At 37.4% G+C, this 21,235-nt stretch overlaps 1 pseudogene; it reads left to right on the top strand.

Annotated features, from left to right (window-relative positions):
- The first annotated feature begins 400 nt into the window (after nt 1–400).
- On the top strand, nt 401–20,364 carry LOC131807072 (T-box transcription factor TBX1-like; annotated as a pseudogene).
- The last annotated feature ends 871 nt before the right edge of the window (nt 20,365–21,235 follow it).

The following is a 21,235-nucleotide window of genomic DNA, read 5'->3' as shown; positions in this document are numbered from 1 at the left end:
GTTGCCACTGCCAACCAATCAGCATCATTTGCATCCATTTCATTTGCGTTGCTGTTCAAATTCAATGTGTCTGAGAGAAACGGTTGTTGATCTTGGGGAATTCAAGAGAAACAACAACAACCATATCATCCACTCATGCACAATTCACTCAAGTGGCAGTATTTACACTCACTAACACATGTTTGTGTAACCACTACGGGAATCCACGTCTACAACATGTCCAAATGAATGTTGGGGCCTACTTATTCACACTTTCTAAAGTGCCTGCCATTGGTCCAATAAACAGATCAACATTTTGAGTGGATTTTTTTCTAAAAACTCGCTCTGCCGCGCCACGCTTTACGTATTATGGCCAGCTAATAATGATGCTGCCGCACCATGATGATGGTGGTGCTCTGTTGTCGATATGAACCTCTGACAGACGGGACGTAATCTCAAGAAGTATTCGACAGTCTGTGTTTATTTTAGTCTAACCCGTTACAAAGACAACAAGCAAAGCCAAAAGAAAACTACTCGATCGTAACGTCTCGTTCGTATTGTTTCGTGAGCGCGTATCCATATCCATCCGTTGTCTTGTTTGTGCCTAGGTATAGCTACACAATAAAAGAAGGAATTCTTCACACTCCGTGTCATTAAAACACAGATAATATCCGTTGATCGGTGCCACGCTTACGGATCACTTCGCACTTCGACTACTCGAAGCAATGAGTGACGGAGTGACTGCCTGACTGAATACAATTTTGAAAAAATGCAAATCGTATTTGACAAGATCGTCCTCCTCGCCGCGACTGTCAATTCACAACAAATCAGCCAACAATAGCAGCCGTCATCATCAGTGTCCGCGCGTTCCCATCGATGGTGATGTGCCGATGATAACCAGCCACCAGCCGCCTGCCAGCCTGCCTATCACATGGACGGACCTGTCTGTTCCCCCCAAATCAACAAATAGCGTTGAAAGTTTAATTAATTCGTTGATCGCGCCTAATCATTGATTGTTGTTGTTGTTTTGGTTTGAAACAAAAAATTCGTACAAAAAAGTAAAAGTGTCAAAAAATAGCAACAATTGCTTCCGACCATCCGGCTACCTGTTAATCGAAGATTGGTGATGACATGAATGTGCCTCAATGTGAATGGATCAAATATTGGACTTGAAGTGATTGATATTTTAATGAGTTGGCAAAAAAAGGAAAATAATTAAAAAAAAAAATTAAAACAAGGTGTTAAATAATAAAAGTTGTAAACAAATTGGGATAGTGAAACTACTTTCAGACAATTGGCGAAATTGAAAAAAAAAATCAAATACTATTTTTAGTGAAATCAAAAAAAGTGATCCCCCAAAATAGAGTGAAATAATTTGTGGCCATAAAGTGCTATGCATCAGACTGTTTACATGCGTCCACCAACAAATTCCAATCTAATGGGTCCCACGGAATGCTCCAGCGCCCTGATGTCCAGCATGCCATTTATGGACAATGCTGGCCTCACAGCCAACATTACGGATTACGGTTGCTACCCCACAACAGATCATTGGTCATCGCCCTATATGAGCACCCTCAGTCCAATGAAACAAATTGAAGGTAATTTTTTGCAAAAAAAAAAAAAAATAATAAATAAATAATAAAAATAAATAATTATAATAACTAAATAATATAAAAAATAATAATAATTTTGAGGTCATATTTAATTTAAACCATAAAATATCTCTGTAAGAAACATCTTAAAAAAACAAAAAAAAAAAAAAACAATGAAACGATATCTTCTTCCTGCCAGTTTACGTCTATGCTCGGTCGAAAATTATCGCCTGGAAGGAATATTGAAATAAGTTGAATTAAAAATATTTTCTCATTCTAAAATGTCAGTGGGACCATGGTACAATGAAGAGAAGGTAGGTCAACTTTGAAAAATTGCAAGTATAGAGGTCTACCTGTTTGGCTTGTAATGTCAGAATTAGTATCAAAACAATAAAAAATCAAACAACTTGTTGCATTTATTTTGAATAAATAATTGAAAAAAAAAAAACGCGATAAATGAATGAAAGGTCAACACTTCTTTTCAAAACCAGGTTCTATATATCTCTAAAGAATTATTTCGCTACAAAACTCTAGATTTTGTCGATGCATACGTTGAAATAAACATTTTGAAAACACCCGAATTTGAATATTTTCTGAACAATTTTTTTGTTATTGAAAAGAAAACACATACATAAAAAATAAGATGACATATTAAGCCAAGAAATAAAAAAATTTAAATCATATGGTATCATAGCCCTACCTTGATATCATTGTACCATGAGTGGGACCCAAAATACAGATTTACAGAAATAAATTCTTACGGTTCAGTTCAAGATATATTGTGGTTATATCTTGAACTGACCCGTAAGACCTCATTTCTATAAATATTTAATTTGGAGTCTCTTTGGAATCCTGCCAATAAGTCCATGTTAAAGATAAATTATTTCATTCTACAGAGGAATGGATGTAAGGAAAAAAAATATTAAAAATGAGGCCCGATGGATAACACCTTCCGATTCAAAATTTTTAAAAAGGGTGGGAAAGCATTGATGATCACGAAATCCTTTCTTACGAGCTAAACGGGAGACCAGTGAAAAGTGTGAAAATTTTCCCCAAAATATGAACGGCAACTACGAGATTTCAAATTTAATACGGAGACAAAGTTATAATCATGGTACAATAAGGAGGTTGAACAGCTTCATAAAACTACAGATATGCATCTCTGTCCGCTTCCTTTTAGAATTATTCAACATTATTTGATATAAGTTGTTCTCATTTATTTGATATTTTTCCTCATTTTTCTTTTTTATGAAAAATATGATCCAATATTTCCAATCTTTCAATTCCATGGAAAATCTTGTTAATATATTTAATACTCGCCCCGCAATGAACACTGTTTCCATTCATTGTATTTGAAAATATTTTGCCGACCCTCCACCATTTGGAAGGAACTAGAAAAATGTCAAGAAAAACAATCCGAAAACTACCACTTAAATGATAACCTTTACATGGGAACTATATGAAGACCTGGACCTGCATACGATTTTTTTTTTCATAGGCAGTAGTACCCATTACGAACTTCAAATACGAAACTTGTTAAAATTCATGTAAATAATGTCGCAAAAATCATGAAAATACCGAGTATTGGGAGGTGCTGTTATATGGGGGCTTTATGAAGACGTGGACATGCATGCAAACATTTTTCATAGGCTGTAGTACCGATTACGAACTTTAAAGAAGAAAATTGAAATAATTCCGGTGATTAATGTTGCTAAAATTATGAAAATACCGAATATCGGGAGGTACCGTTATATGGGACCTATATTCTGCTATTAGTAGGATTCGAGATAGCAATGCATATGAACCTCTATACTTCCCCGTAATAATCGTAGTCTCAATTATATTGATGTGTGCTTTTTTACTGTTGGAATTTTAGTCCAACTTCCGTCACACATTCCGAAAATGTATATGAGAGCTATATCCAAATCTGAACCTATTTCAATATGATTTGACGATTTTTTTTTACCAAATTCCGTAACACATTTACAATTTCATTGTAATGGGAGGTACATAGCGTTGTTGTTGCAAAATAACCGAATTCCGTCACATATCTCAAATTTGAAGACTGTTTCTATAACCAATCAAAAAATATTTGCATGCAATATCTAATTTTTTTTGATTCCCAGTGTAATTTCAAATTTCAGCCTATGTTACTTTCAGGCGTTGCTGTAATATGTCTGAAAATTTTCAGCAAAATCTGTTGAGCGGTTTTTGAGCCTATCAATTACAAACAAACGTACATTTTCCTTTTGTATAGATATTGATGTTCCTCCATCATAAGTAAATCTCATTACGAATTCTGAATGCCGAATTTTAAACAATTACCTTAGAAAATGTTTCTTAGTTCGTCGAAATACCATATCAAGTAGAACCATTGTAGGGAGACTATACGAAAACGTGGACCCATATAGACAACGATCTGTTACAATATATAGATCACATTACGGATTCTAATTACCGAATTGGAAACTATTCTGTTTGGCTTAAAATATACCAACATTTCAGTTTCCTCATACAGATATAAAACCGTTGAATATTCAAGCAAAAGACTAGCTACTATAGTTAAAATATACCTAAAGCCACAATAAACATTTTTGTAGAACATATGTTAGCTGGAAATGAAGCGTGTAATCTCCTGTTGGAATGTCCAACGTCTGAGCCAAATGTTGCGTGTCCAAGGCTTTAATACACCCTCCAGAATATTTTTGCGATAATATTCGGCATTTATTCTGATGCCACGGTTGATTAATACGAGCGGAGAACGACTATCGGCTGTTATAGCGGCCCACACCATCACCATGGCCGGCGCTGGACAACGAATGTTTTCTCATCGGAGGAACCAAATTCGGCAGTTCACCACTTTCGGCCAAGCGAAGCGACTCTTTAGCTCTTTTGAGTCTATTTTCTTTCCGTTGCGGGAGAAAGTTCTTGCACTTTTTGGAATTTCAATGGCTTCACCCCGAGCTCATTTTTCAATATTTGCCGATGGAATATTGTAATATGTTCAGCTCACGAGCCAATTTTCGGCCACTGCGACGCGGGTTTCGATCAAGTCGCTTCTTACTTTTCGCTTGGCCGAAAGTGGTGAACTGCCGAATTTGGTTTTCTAAACTTATTCTAAAATTTGATGCTATTTCCGTCCTTTTTTGCTTCCATTCAATAAAATTAAAAAAAGTTAAAATTATGGCATTTGATTTGTTGCAGCTTTTTTTTTTCTTTTGTATCTCACCTTGTAGGATTATTGTCTTTTTTGAAGGTCCCAATCACTTATTTTTTACTACAATTCAGTATTTTATAGGCTTGGACATATGCTAATAGTTCCAGGGCAACTGATTAAATTTTTAATTTAATTTTTCACATGATGTGGGCCATGACAAGTTCGACTGGTCCGACGAAGGATTTCTAAAGTTTTCAAAGGGATTTTCTTGTTTTAAAAGACTTCTATCCTCTGCAGTTGGAAAATAGTATAAATGGCTATTAAATAATTCTAATTTCAGAACTGAAAATATCTGACTCCAGTTAACAATATGTTATGTCTGGTAGGCGGCTGTGCCAGTAAAATAGCACACATTGTAAGTAGCTGACAACAACAACAACAATGTTACCAAAATTATGATCAGATACCCCATCAAAATTTACAAAAAAAGCGGATTGAAATAAATTCACAATGTAATAGGATCCAGCAGACTTCAGAGAGATATCTGGCGCAGATTTCGAACATATTTCATATTTGTTTTCATCTTTTAACTGATTAATTTGACGCATGTTCGTTGTGGCCACACCCGTCCCCCCTTTCCCAACACATGTTCGGCAGTATTTTCTGTTGTTCATGTTACACGTTTTTATTATTTTCTGTGAACACAACACCAATCGTAATTCGATGTTGCAGACGGGCGGAATATTTCAACGCAACAGCCGACGAGAATCGAAAGAACAAAAGAAATTAAAAAAATTTAAACAGCCACTGTCTGCCAGCATCGAACGGGTGGATAGATGGATGGTAGCTGGAATGGATGATCTGCAGATCGAGGAGGTATTCAAATTTAGTAGATGATGGTGTGTGCCATCGTCTCTATCTAAATTTAGATAGCTACTTGCAGCAACTTGTTTGTGGGATGATCCATGCATTGCCCTCAGCCATCCCAGCCGGTAAGGAGAAACTAGAGTTGTGCCAAGACTATGCGACGAAATATTTATGGATATCATCCATCCTTCCATTGACGTGACTACGCATCGAAATCCCCCAAACAAATGCGGTGTGTGCGTCGGCGGAACAGTGTCACTCAACACTTGCAGCATATGACTATAAATCGCTAATTAAGTGCTTCAAAAATAAAATTCAATTACATTTTGTGTTGATACATTTATTGCTGGCGATTATTAATTTCGATGTTGGAGATGAGATGAGGCGAGAAGGTGAAGGGCGATAGGAGATAATCCTATTTTTGGAATATATGTTTTGGATTTCCTGACTATGTCGTATCCTCCATATTAAAGCTTTTTACAACAAAGCTCATGATGAGGGTGGTGATTCCAATATTGTTTGAGTCTTAAAATATAAAAGATAGATAGGCATCCTACGGTGGTATTCTGCTGATAGAACTATAGCTCCTTGCGACCTTCTACTTTTCTTCTGTGGGAAGACCTTCAGCTCTTCCTCAATGAGAAGACCTTTTGGCCTTCTTTGAGAAGACCTTCCAATCTTCTGTGGGAAGTCCTTCCGTTTTCTGTGAGAAGACCTTCCGAAATTGTGTGGTAAGACCTACCGATCTTCTGTGAGAAGGCCTTCTGGTCCTCTTCTCTGAGAAGTCCTTCTCGTCTTCTATGAATAGACCGTCTGGCCTTCTATGAAAAGACCTTCCGATTCTCTTCTATGAGGAGGCCTTCCGGTATTTCGTGAGAAGACCTTCCGAACTTCTGTGAGAAGGCATCCGATATTCTGTGAGAAGACGCCCACTCTTCTATGAGAAGACGCCCCACTCTTCTATGAGAAGACGCCCCACTCTTCTATGAGAAGACGCCCCACTCTTCTATGAGAAGACGCCCCACTCTTCTATGAGAAGACGCCCCACTCTTCTATGTGAAGACGCCCCACTCTTCTATGAGAAGACGCCCCGCTCTTCTATGAGAAGACGCCCCGCTCCAGCTCTTCTATGAGAAGACGCCCCGCTCCAGCTCTTCTATGAGAAGACGCCCCCGCTCCAGCTCTTCTATGAGGAAGACGCCCCGCTCCAGCTCTTCTATGAGAAGACGCCCCGCTCCAGCTCTTCTATGAGAGACGCCCCCGCTCCAGCTCTTCTGTGAGAAGACCTCCAGCTCTTCTGTGAGAAGACCTCCAGCTCTTCTGTGAGAAGACCTCCAGCTCTTCTGTGAGAAGACCTCCAGCTCTTCTGTGAGAAGACCTCCAGCTCTTATATGAGAAGACCTCCAGCTCTTCTGTGAGAAGACCTCCAGCTCTTCTGTGAGAAGACCTCCAGCTCTTCTGTGAGAAGACCTCCAGCTCTTCTATGAGAAGACCTCCAGCTCATTCTAGGAGAAGACTTTCGGTCCTCTCTCTGTGAGAAGACATTCCGAACTTCTGTGAGATGACCTTCCGATCTTCTGCGAGAAGACCTCCGGTCCTTTTCTCTGAGAAAACCTTCCGGTCCTCTTCTGTGTGAAGACCTTCCGGCCCTCTTCTCTGGGAAGGCCTTCGGTCTTTATAAGAAGACCTTCCGGACTTCTATTAGAACTTCTTCTGGCCTTCTTTGACAAGACCTTCTTTGAGAAAAAACCTTCTGGGTTTCTATGGAAGACCTTCTGGCCCTCTATGAGTAGACCATCTGGCCCTCTCTGAGAAGAAGGTCTGATCTTCTATGTGAAGACCTTCTGCTCTTCTATGAGATGCCTTTCTGCTTTTCTATGGGAAACCTTCCGATCTTGTATGAGAAGACCTCTTCTGGTCTTCTATGAGAAGACCTTCTAGCCTTCTTTGAGATACCTTCTGGTCTTTTGTGAGAAGAACTTCTGATAATCTTTGGGAAGACCTTCTGGTCTTCTATGAGAAGACTTTCTGTCCTTCTGTAGAAGACCTTCTAGTCTGTATGACAAGTCCTTCTGGTCTTCTATGAGAAGAGCTTCTGGTCTTCTATGAGAAGACCTTCTGGTCTTCTGTGAGGAGACTTCTAGTCTCATTACGAACGCAATGCATCCCAAATGGCCATATGTGTTTGTTTATAAACAATTTTGAATTTGGATATGAATCTAGAATATTGAATGACCTAAAATCAAATATAAAAAAAAAAATTAAATAAAAACTGCAACAATATTGTCTAAGTGGGTTCGCATTTTTCCTTTCGAGTAAACAAATCACTTTTCTCAACCCTTTGTTTTAATTTCGACCCAATTTCCAGTCGAAAAAATGTGGCAAGTGTGCACGCTCAAACATGTATGTAATATGTGTGTTTATTTAATGTGGTACAAACAAATTTAAATTCTATTTAAAATTCTGATCAACAACAAAAACACGACAATGAGCATGAGATCTAGTGTTGTTACTTTGGGGAAGAAGATCCGTCACGCTTGACAGAAAAACGATCGTTGTGCCAAATACTAATTGATTTCGAATTCATTAATTATAGCAACATTCTAGCGAAAGAGAAAAAAAAAAACGACTAGCATCCCTCAGACAAACAAGAAATTCTTTGTATTTGGCCAAGGATTCCCCAGTCTGGCCAGAAGCCACAGAAAAGAAAATTTATCGCCTTCTCTCGCCCTGTCTCGTGTTCTTCTTTTTAGAGACATTCCATTGGTCGCTTGACTGCCAACAATTAGTTTGATGATGGTGGTATTGCCATCATGGGGTCATGGTCATAAACACAACTGGCTTTGAAATCGGGCAACACAATTTTCGCTTGGCTGGGAACTTCGAACAAATGTGGCATGTCGGACAAATTTTGGGGGTATTTTTCGGAATTTTTTTGATTCAAATGACTTAGAAATTATTAAGAATTTTTTGGCAAAGTGAAATGCATTTTGAACACTAAATCATATCGAATTTTATACATTACAGGGAATATGTGTCCATTTGGTCCTCCGATGTGGTCTTAAATCTTCTTCCTACCTCGACCTAACCCAATCAAATATGACCCTCATAATCACTCACACTGTGACACTTGACATTTGTATGTTTCATAAACATTCTCACTCACTTCTCCTCTCTTTCTCTCTCATTTCCTTTACAGCTTGCATCCAAACAGCCGGAAGAGATCGCAGCAGCTATAAGCCACTTGAAAGTGTTGAATCGAAAATATCCGATATTGACACGAATAGTTCGTGCAGCGGAAAGGAGGACTCTGTCGCCAATACAACAAATACCCACTACAATGACAACAATAACAACAATGGAAGCAACAATAATAACAACAACAAGAGGCATCGGCTAATAAAACAAAAAAGACGGCACAACAAATGCCAACAATAACAACAACAGTAGCAACAACAAAGATGAGAAACTCTCCACCCCTCGCTGGCCCAGGCCGTCGTTGTTTTGGAGACCAAAACGCTGTGGGACAAATTCCCGAGCAGGGCCCGAAATGATTGTCACCAAATCGGGTCGTCGCATGTTTCCCACGTTTCAGGTGCGAATCGGTGGCCTTGATCCGCAGGCCACCTATATCATGATGATGATTTTGTGCCGGTCGATGATAAGCGCTACCGTTATGCATTTCACAAGTAAGTATCGAAGGTGGGAGGGAGCGGGATTTGAGATAAGAGGGAATGCAGCCAGAATTTTTGTAGGTATAGAAAAGGCCTTACATGACATTTAAAAAGGACATTCTAAAGTCCTACTATTCTCTGAAGACTTTCCTCTTAATTTGGAAGACATATTTTGAAGACCTTCAGAAGGTGTTCTAAATATTAAAACCTGTAGAGGTCGTTCTAAAAATTTAAGCCAGAAGAAGATGGTCTACGTACAAATAATCTCCAGATATGTATTTATTAAAGACTTCTTAAAAAGTCGTCCATATAAAATATGTATCCGGAAGTCTTCTCTATAAATAAGTTCTCCAGTAGGTCACCTATATGAAGCAGACCACCTGAAACCTTTCTAATTACAGAAGAACAAAGAGTCTCTTTATATAGAAAACCTCCAGAGGGTCTTCTATGTGTAGAAGACTTCCAGAGATGACACTAAAAAGGTTTTCTATGTACCGGGAAACCTAAGAGAGTATTTGATGTGATAAGGGTTTCCTAAGGGTTTCCAAGACCAGCAACAAAAAGTTCCCAAAAAACTTCTCTCTAAAGGAGACATCATCGAAGACTAGAAGATCCTCCAATAGGAGAAAACAAAGTCTTCTTTTGGAAGTCCGGAAAGTCTTCTCACTGCAGAACAGAATCGAAATGACTTGTCAAAGAATAACGGAAAGGATTCTCATTGAAGACCAAAACTCTTCCCACAGAAGACCAAAAAGTGTTCTTATGAAATCGAAGAGCAGAATGACAAGACCAGAAAGTCTTCTCATAGACGAGCAGAAGATTCTAATAGAGAAATATAGGAGGGTCTTCTCATAAAGAGCAAATGAGGGTCTTCTCACAAAAGAGCAGATAAGGTTCTTCTCATAGAAGAGCCGGAGGTCTTCTCATAGAAGAGCTGGAGGTCTTCTCATAGAAGAGCTGGAGGTCTTCTCATAGAAGAGCTGGAGGTCTTCCCATAGAGAACTGGAGGTCCTCTCATAGAAGAGCTGGAGGTCTTCCCATAGAGAACTGGAGGTCCTCTCATAGAAGAGCTGGAGATCTTCTCATAGAAGACTGGGAGGTCTTCTCATGGAAGACTAGAAAGTCTTATCATGAAAGACCAGAAGTTCTTGTAATGGAAGACCAGAAGGTCTTCTTATGGAAGACTAGAAGGAATTATAATGGAAGAACAGAAGGTCTTGTAATGGAAGAACAAAAGGTCTTGTAATGGAAGAACAGAAGGTCTTGTAATGGAAGAACAGAAGGTCTTGTAATGGAATAACAGAAGGTCTTCTCATGGAAGACCAGAATGTCTTTTCATGAAAGACCAGAAGGCCTTCTCATGGAAGACCAGAAGTTCTTCTCATGGAAGCCTAAAGGTCTTCTAATGGAAGACCAGAAGGTCTGGAGTGGACTGGAAGATCTTCTCATAGAAGACTGGAAGGTCTTCTCATAGAAGAAGGTCTTCTTATAGAAGACAAGAAGATCCTCTTATAAAAGACGGGAAGTATTCTTAAAGAACACCAATACGCAGAGAAGGTCGGAATGTCTTCTCATTAAAGACGAACAGGCGTTTTCCAAAAAATGTAACCCGACGATCTTGTCTCAGAAGAGACTCGCATGTCCTCTGTTATTGTAATGTCAACCTGTTTCTCTTCTGAAAATTCGGAAGATCTTCTCTCATAGAAGACGAGGAGGTCTCTAAGGTACAGAAGTCTTCCAGAAGGTATTCTATATATGGAATTCCCAGTCGTATTTGTATTAGTTTAGAATTTTATCAGAAAATCAGAAAAGTTTACCTCAGCCAGGTTTGACTCCACTTCAATGATTTAACAAAACTACGTGAAACAAAATACCTCAGAAATATTGAGTTGAACTGGAATCGGAAAATGGTGAAGGAGTTTACCGGTTCTGGAATAGACTGTCTCGACCTTAAATTACTCATACATTTCATGAAATAGGAGAGAGTTTAATTTGTAGAGATAAAAAATTGTAGAGTTTTAGTTCGAATATCTTCTGAAAATGTCACCAATAACCGTTTGGACACATTCCTTTCGACTTTTATCTGAGATCAATACATTTCCATATTTTTCAAAATAGTTTATGATGATGTGAAACTTACCATGTAAAAATGATAAATCATAGGCCCATTCTTCCAAGATTCGTTTAGAAGAAACTCGTCTCCCACATTGCTATTGTGAACTCATTGTAATGTCCTTGTTTCCTTCTTTCTTTATTGTTTTATAGTTCCAGTTGGGTTGTTGCAGGAAAAGCCGATCCCATTTCACCGCCCCGCATACATGTACACCCCGATTCGCCGGCACCTGGTACCAATTGGATGAAACAGATCATATCCTTTGACAAATTGAAATTGACCAACAATCAATTGGATGAGAATGGACATGTGAGTACCTGAAAAATATTTTTAAAATTTTATTTTTATTTTGAAATTAATAACAGGGCTTCTTAGATGTTTTTTCATTTGAAATAATTTAAATTCGAAATTATTTACCTTTGTTTGCAGATTATTCTAAATTCTATGCATCGTTATCAGCCACGTTTCCATATCGTCTATTTGCCGCCGAAAAACGCATCCATGGACGAAAGTGAACATTCTAGTCATTATCGGACGTTTATATTCCCGGAGACATCGTTTACCGCCGTGACGGCCTATCAAAATCAGCGAGTAAGTATTTTGGGCGAATTCAAGTCGTTTGTATGAAATAAATTGTGTTTTTCTGAGCACTCAGTTTGGGCGCCATTCTCAGTTATAGTTTTTTAGTTCATCATATCATTTTTAGAGAACGTTGAACATATTGCTCTAGTGTCATAGCCGCCGCAGCTGTCACAATGTGACATAATTATTAAAGACACAAATTATGTTTGTTTATTGAGATAAATTGCCAATGTGTTTTCTTGGCAAACATTCACTGCCTGTGAGGTTTCATTAGTTTAAGATTTTTTGTCTTTTTCTCATATTGTTTTGAGGTTTTTCGCCAATTGCAACATTCTTTTGCAAAGTCAATTCTTATTTTATGTGAATGCCATTAAATATTTATTTTATTTGAATTTTTCATTTTGATATATAAAGCAAGTTTGGAATGTTTTTTAAAATTTGAAAAATATTGGGTATTGCTATTGAGAGAGGAAGAGATAAATCCCTCTTTCCTCTTTTTCTAAGAAAAAAGTTGAAAAGTATCACTCGGTTTTGCCGACAGATGTATACCCTCAGCCAATGTTCGATTATTTAATTAAATTTTGACTTCTGTTATGATTATTTATATTGTTGACCCTCATTTCGTATCTGACCTAAATTAATATGATATAAATATTGCCACGTGCCAGGTTTGGACTCCCATCAATTTGAAAAATGTGCGTGAGGTACCAGATATGGTCGACCGAAGTATTCCATTTTCATACCTCATCTAATACAGATAAATATGGTTACAAAAAAATCGAATATTTATATCAATTTTATGCGAAATCATAAATTCCGATTAACTCCATATTCATATCAGGTTTTTGGCTGAGAGGCAAGTTATGACAAATAAAGTATTGAAAATAGTGACCCTTTGTTGGTGAAGTACCAGAAGGGGCTGGCAGATATCTACCATCTTTATAACAGATCTTATCAACGCAAGATAATATTGAGATGTGCGAGGTCTGAATGGAATCGGATGTTAATTTCCCGTTTCATGAGCTTCATGAATATTCAAAATTTTGGTCCTTTGTGCGGGAAGTACCAGAAGGAGTGTACCGATATATTCTATCATCACAGCAGATCTTGTGTTAGTAGAAATAATGCTATGTGTGAAATATGAAGAGAAGCGAATGACATTTTGGGATTTTATAATCGTTTTGGTTATTCAAAACGTTGACCCTTTGTGGGAGAGGCATCACAAGGAGTGGACCGATATATCCCGCCTTCACAGCAGATCTTGTGTTAGTAGAAATAATAGGATGTGTGAAATATGAAGAGAACTGGATGCTTATTTCGAATTTTATTATCGTTTTGGTTATTGAAAACTTTGACGCTTTGTGGGGGAGGTACCAGAAATAATGGTCCGATCTCTACCATCTATATTACAGATCTTGTGTTTATGGAAATTTGAGATGTACCAAGTCTGAATGGAATCGGATGTTAATTTCGCGTTTTATGAGCTTCTTGGATATTCATGAGCTTGTGGGGAAGGTACTATATATTCCATATTCGCACCAGACCCTGGGTTAATAAAAAATATTGTCTTGTACGTATTTGAAGACAATCGGACTCTTACATCACATTTTATAAGAGTTATAATTATTCAATATTTTGACCCTTTGTGAGGGAGTTACTTGAAGGAGTGGACCGATTGTACATTTTCGCACCTGACCTAGCACTGATGAAAATATTAGGATTCGCGAAGTTGGAACAAAATCGGAGTATAATTTCTCTTTCTGTGCAAAAAAAATATATTTTTGCAAATTTCGACGTTTTGTGGGGGGTACCAGAAGGAGTGGACCGATATTGCCCATCTTAACAACAGATTGGGACGTGTGATATTTGGACGTGTAAAATTTGTAGACAATCGGACTCTTGCACCACATTTTATGAGAGTTGTAATTATTCAAAATTGAAAATTGACCATTATGGGGGAGGTACTTGATGGAGTGGACCGATATTGTCCATTTTCACACCTGACCTAGCACTGATCCAAATATCGACTTCAAATGTCCTGAAATGGATTTAGTATTTTAAACCATTATTTCGATCAGGCACGTTTTGGCCGTATAATATATACTCTCTGCAGCCATATGGCTGAGGTTATAATTAACAAGTAAAAAAACAGCTAAGTTCGGCCTGGCTGAACTTTTTATACCCTCCACCATTCGGAAGGAACATGAAAATTTCAAAAAAAAAAGTACGAAAAGTACCGCTCAAATGAAAACCTTTATATGGGGGCTACACGAACACGTGGTGCTGGAGAAGTACTTTTTTGTCATAGGCAGTAGTAACGATTCCGAACTACAAATACGAAATTTGAAGGTACCGCAATTCCGGTGAATAATGTCGGTAATTTCTTCAAAATACCAAATAAAGGGAGCTACCATTATATGGGGGCTATTCTAAGACGTGGACCTGAATAGACAATTTTCCGTCATAGGCTGTAGTACCCATTATGAATTTCAAATACGAAATTTTACGCAATTCCGGTGAATAATGGAAAAAAAAATATCTCGGTGTAGCGTTGTATGGGTGCTATACTAAAACGTAGACCAATATAGATAATTCTATTCCAGGGGGTAAAGTACTCAGAGGAAGTCCTTGTGTGGATTTTAAGTTAATCCATAGAAAAATATGGCTAAAATAATCAAAATAACCAATATTTGGGGGCTCCATTGTATGGAGGTTGTACGATATCGAGGGCCTATATAGACAATTCTCTTTCAGAGGATAAAGTACTCACAGAGAAATCCTTGTGTAGCATGTCAAGCAATTCCATTAAAAAAATGTGTCTAAAATGATCAAGATACCGAATACGGGGAGGTACAGCTATATGGGAGATATGCGATATCGTGGACCTATAAAGATAATTCTTTTTCAAGGGGGAAAAATACTTACAAAGAACTCCTTGTGTAGAATTTCAGACGATTCCATTGAAAAATATGGTTAAAATATAGGGGGTACCGTTATACCGTTATATGGGGGCTGTACGATATCATGGACCGATATAGCCCATCTTCGAACTTGACCTGCCTGCAGACAAAAGACAGGTCGGTGTAAAATTTTAGCTTCCTATCTTTATTAGTTTTGATTCTTGTGTGATTACAACAGACGGACAGATGGACGGACCAACAGGGCTAAATCGTCTTAGAATTTTACACTGATTAAAAATATTTACTTTGTCTTTGGGTCTAAAATTATTATTTCGATGAGTTACAAATGGAATGACGAGCTTAATATACACTCCATACTATGTATCGTGGAGGGTATAAAAAGGATGTACAGAACCAATTACCTGCATTTAAGATTTCTATTTTTGCTTTTTTTTTTGTAGTTTCTTTGCTAAGCTTCCTTATTTTTTTTTTATAATTAATTTTCTATCATCTTTTTCCAGGTAACGCAATTGAAAATTGTCAGCAATCCATTTGCCAAGGGCTTCAGAGATGATGGCACAAGTGACGCGTAAGTATTTTTTAATTGAATTTCAAAATTTTTTTTTTTTTTTTTATAAAATTTCAAAACAAATAACGAACTACGGCACACAAACACACACATATATATTATTTATTTAGATCGAATTGAATTCATTAGAAATTCCCAAAAAAAAATAGGACCTACCCTCTCCCTTCCACTGCTCCTATATCTATCAGGCCACAAAAATATGATCAAATTGAAATGAAACCAAACAAATCATTAACTAAACAAAAAATATAAAAAAAGAAGAGGAATGAAAATCATGAAATTCCCTCAGATGTGAACATGTGAATAAATTGTCGAAAAAAGGAACGTATGAAAAAATACGAAGAATAAAAGAATTCTTATGAATTATGGCAGCGTGTTAACGATATGCGCCCACTTTTTGTTGTTGTTGTTGCTCTTGTTTTGCCTCGTCAAGTCAAAGAGGCCATAATTCAAATTTGGTGTGGAATACAGTGAGGCCTTTGTTGGAGACAGAAAAATACTTATTTTCCGAAGAGGTCTATGGATCAATGACCGTTTATAGAAGGACAGTATTTGGTATCATATCCTTAGCCCTTTATCATCAGTCTTCTATAGGTCCAGACCTTTTTTATAAAAAGTAATATTCCAAGGAAAGGGAAATCTTTTGTGAATAGCAGGCTTTCTAAGTCTTCTACGCTTTTCACAGAATTTTAAGGCTAAACAACGTCTTCAGAGTTTCCTGAAGGTGCCGTGCCATAATTTTCACTGACATAATAGGGATTATGACATTTAATTTTTTGTCCAAAAAATCGGTCAAAAATCCCCAGAAAGTAGCGGACATAAACCCTGTAATAATGGGGATTATGTCCAAAACGTCTGCGGGCTATGGAGTATGTATTTTTAATCTGATTCACTAATATATATCTAACCGTTATAGATTTTTTAAGAAGCCGCCTTCAGGCCAATACCGGCTACGCGATCCATAGTTTTTCTCAACTTTATAACCTTTGTAAGTAGCTGGTCTTCGACTTAAAATATCTTCGGAACTACAAGATCGAAAAAACGAATGACCATAATTGCAATCCATCCATTTTTAGGTATATATGAATGGCGAACCCTGATTTCATATGTTTTTTAGATATTTTAAGTATTCAAAATTCTCAATTTGTTCAGTTTTATAACATTTTTTACTCAACGCACATATATCGTACTAAATCTTCAGACTTTCAAGGTTTCATATATTATTCAAGTTTTTCTTTTTGGAAAAAAAGAATGGGAAAATGTGTACCTTCTACACCAAAAAGTCCCTTCTACTTACCTTCTACACCAAAAAATCTTTACCGAGGAGGATATTAGTAAAACCATTGCACAATGGACCTTAGAAACCAACTGTGACCATCAACGGCAAATTTAGTACAATTTTGTACCTTTCGAACAATCATGGTACGCATTCCCAAATCCACCTCCTCCTCCTCTCAAAACTATATACCAACAGTGGTCACCATTTCAGAATTCCAGCTCCATCTAAGACCCAATCCCAAATTTACAATTATACCATGCATATCCAAAACTACCTCCTTCTCTCCACCCTAGACACTAATAGTGACCTCGATACTAAAATTTCAGATTTGCATCTATATCCCAACACCAATTTCGGGATTTCAGCTCTGTCATTTCTGCTATTACCAAATTTAGTACCATTTTCTACATTTATAGTACGGATATCCAAACCCAGATCCATCCCTCAACCACAGACACCAAGAGTGACATCCACATATTTTTTCTCGATTTTGGGTCGATTCCTTCACCCAATACCAAATTTAATACTTTTTAGTACATTTTAAACAATTGTAGAACACATTTTCAAAACCAACTCCATATCTCAATTCTAGACACCAACAGTGACATCTATATCAAATTTGAGGATTTCTCCCTAAACCAAATCATGTACCATTTTGTACTTTTAGTACCATTATAGTACGCATTTTCAAAGCCACAACCACCTCTCAATTCATGATGCCAAAAGAGACCGCAATGTTAAATTTGAGGATTCAAGCCCTATTCGTTTACTCAATAACAAAATTTAGTACCATTTTGTACTTTTCGTACAAATATTGGACGTATTTCCAAACCACGCCAAATTTCAAACACAGATATCAGATGTTATCTTTATATCAAATTTCAGAATTTTATTTATATCCCTTCACCCAATACCAAATATAGTACCATTCAGTACTTTTCGTACAATTATAGTACATATTTCCGAAAACACTCTCCATATATCCACAGACGACAGCAATCCTAATAACAAATTTCAGATTTCAAGGCCTATATGTGCACCCAATACCAAATGGTACCAAATATAGCACTATTAGTACTTTTCATGCACTTGCAGTACATATTTCCAAAACCACCAAAATTCAAAAATTCCAGCTCCATCCGTTCACCCTAAACCAAAGTGTTCCAAATTTAGTACCGTTTTGTACAGTTCGCACGCTTAGTACACATTTCCAAAACCACTTTCATATATCAAACCTGCTTTCCAACCTTGATTCTCATACCAATTTCATGTTTTAGCTCTATCGCTTCGCATAATACCAAATGGTACCATTTTGGAAGTTTAGAACATTTTAGAAATTTTCGTAACCTTAAAGTTGAAATTTCCAAAAAAAAACCCTCTGGTACTGGTACACTGATGACCCTCGTTCCAATATAAACTATTCAATTTTTAATAGAATTTAATACTTTTCGTATCCTTTTAGTACGGGTTTCCAAAAACCGAGCCTTATCACACACCTACGCACCAAGACTGACCCTCGTCCAAAATTTATAATTGTAGCTTTAGCCATTTTGTTTGGGTGTTTATTCTAGTTCAGTCAGTCAGTTATTTCACTACTCTTTTATATGTATAGATATCTTCGTTTTTCGACGATGGGTCTCAAATTAACACTCATTACTTGGTAATGAGAAAGTAATTAATTTTCTTTGAATGTTTTCTACCCTCCACCATAGTATGGAGGGTATATTAAGTTTGTCATTCCGTTTGTAAAACCTCGAAATTTTACTCAAATGTATATTATGTCTGCAAGATTTTTGGTATTGAAAATGGGTCATCTCCATTACATTTTTCAAGTTTCGCATTTGAATGTAGTAATGGCTTATGACACAAGTTTCCTATGCAGGTCCACGTCGTCGTATAGACCCTAATATTACGGCTACATTCGGTATTTTTAAGAGTTTAACAGAATTTTTAACGGATTTTATTTTTTTGAAAATTGCCAAATTCGTCCCAAATGGTGGAGGATATTCAAAGTTCGGTCCGGCCGAACTTTTTACTTGTATTTTTGAAGTTTTGCCGATTATTTTAAATCCTTTGGTAATGCAAAGGTAGTTGTTTACTTTTAATATGCCATTTGGCTTTTACAGCTCCTACATTTTTTTCTGGGTTGGTGGAATATTTTCCATTTATGGAAAATACTTCCAAAAATTATTTTCTTTCACCCAAGTCCACTGACTCGGGAAATCAAGGCCTCAGTGTACAACACGTTTGTATATGTGAGGCATTCAACACCAGAAATCGATTTCAGACGATGTTATAAACAATATTCAATTAAAAATACACGAAAGGGCTTTTCGAAGTAGCCATTCGCCCAATTACAACAATAGATATTATTAAAATTTTAATATTTTTTCCAAGATGTGGCGGATTTGACTTCTTGGAAGCTACAACAGCCAGCAAAAAAAGAAATCGAAAGCAAAAAAAATAATAATAATGAAGAATATACAATATTTTTTGGGGAAATAGCGATGTATGTGTGTGGATGTTTGTGGATCTGTGTTTTGTAGCAGCGATTGTTATTGTTTATGAAATGTTCTTTGTTAAAACAACAACAATAAAAAAACAACAGCAATATGCAAAAGTGATATAAATTACCAAACTGATGTTAATTCTTTTTCTGTTTTTTTTTCTCCTTTGCAGACCACCAAACGGAGGAGGCATGGCAATGAATCAAATGAGCCATGAAAGTCATGCCAGAATGAAGCAGCATCATGCCCAACAGCAGCAACAACATCAGCAGCAGCATCCACCACCAACAACAACAAGCACTAAAGGGTCACTCAAAAGAATTAGCCGCCAACAACAACAACACAACCACTGCAGCCGATCTAGACAATCCAAATCACAGCGGCATGATTACAACCCCAACCGCCAGTCATCATCATCATCACCACCATCAGGCCACCATGAACACGGCACCCTCTACCCCCTCCACAACTGGCACTTCGCCTGATCTCATCAACTATCAGACAAATGGTCACAGTGGCCTTCTCAACACGAATTGCATTTCGCCCAAAACCGATCATTCGCATCACAGTAGTGGTGGTTCTCCATATGGTCACAGCGCCCTTAGCCAGAATGTCGCCAGCGCAGCAACAGCGGGACTTACGTCATCATTGTCCAATTCCTCCACGGGCCTAATGTCGTCATCGCCACATCATGCCCATCATCATCCCGGTCATACCCATCTCAATTTGAATCTTAATTCTCAGGTTATACCACATACCACTTCGCCACAGCATCATCAACAGCATCACATGGGAACGGCGAACATCTACTCCACCCTGAGTCAACCCTATGGCTCGGACAACTCCAACTATGGGCCCATCTATCACAATCCCCACTATCATGGTCACAGTTATGGCAACCCCTATGAGAAAATCAAGGTCACAGGCCACATGCGCCAGGCTCATGGTCATGCTGGGGCGAACAGTAACTCTCCCACCGGCTTGGGTACGGGCAACAGTGTCTCGCCCTCGGCAATTCCTATGGCATGAGTAGTTATCAGAGTTTTTATGGTTCGGCGGCAGCACATCAAATGATGCGACCTGGGGGTTACATTGATTTGGTGCCAAGATAAGGAGGGAAGAGTGAAGAAAAATTCAGATTATATAGTATTAAAGGAAGAACCATGAGGAGGATGAAGAACGGAAACAGCGACCACCAAAGAATACCAAAGAAGAAAAAAAGTATTAAAACATATCAAACACTACGTTTACATAACCTTACATTTTTATCTCTAAACCAAAGAAACAAAACCAAACAACAACAACAACAACTACACCAAACAAACAAGCTCTCTCATTTAGTCAATTTTAATTATTTTAAAATAATAAATTTTCCTATTTTTATTTTTTTATTAATAACTTGTAAATAATATTTTTAATTTTTAACTAAAAAAAAATATTCGTTTTATTACCAATTTTTTGAAATTAGGATTTCAGTGGCTCTTTTATTTCGCAGAGTAAAAATTCTTCAATCTGAGAAAATTCGAAATCACTGCCGGTTTTCAAAGATAGCTTATACCTCTAAATACTTGGAATTAGGATTTTTATACTCCACCCTACATAACATAGAGGTCATATTAGGTTCGTCATTCCGATTGTAACTCTACGAAATAATAATTTTAGACCCAATAAAGTATATACAGGTGGGATAAAAAAAACTGCAACAAAGTCAAACGCCATGATTTTTACATTTTTTTTTTCAAATTTTTATTGAATGAAAGCAAGAAAGTCGGACATAGCATCAAATTTTAGAATAAGTTTAGATTTGTTCGAATTAGTCACCTTTGGCATGAATTATGGCCTTGAAACGGCCAATGAAACCGTCACACGCTGCCCGAATGTTGCTCTGCGGTATTTTGGCCCATTCCCGGCGAAGCGCTTGCATGAGGTGATCGACACTTTGATATTTTTTAGAGCCAAGCTTGCTTTCCAAATACTCCAGACCCAATAGTCCAAT

The sequence above is a fragment of the Musca domestica genome, unplaced genomic scaffold, assembly GCF_030504385.1.
Source record: "Musca domestica strain aabys unplaced genomic scaffold, Musca_domestica.polishedcontigs.V.1.1 95, whole genome shotgun sequence".
Classification (NCBI taxonomy): domain Eukaryota; kingdom Metazoa; phylum Arthropoda; class Insecta; order Diptera; family Muscidae; genus Musca; species Musca domestica.
Note: the sequence above shows the minus strand (reverse complement) of the source record. Positions and strands in the feature narration are given on the sequence as shown.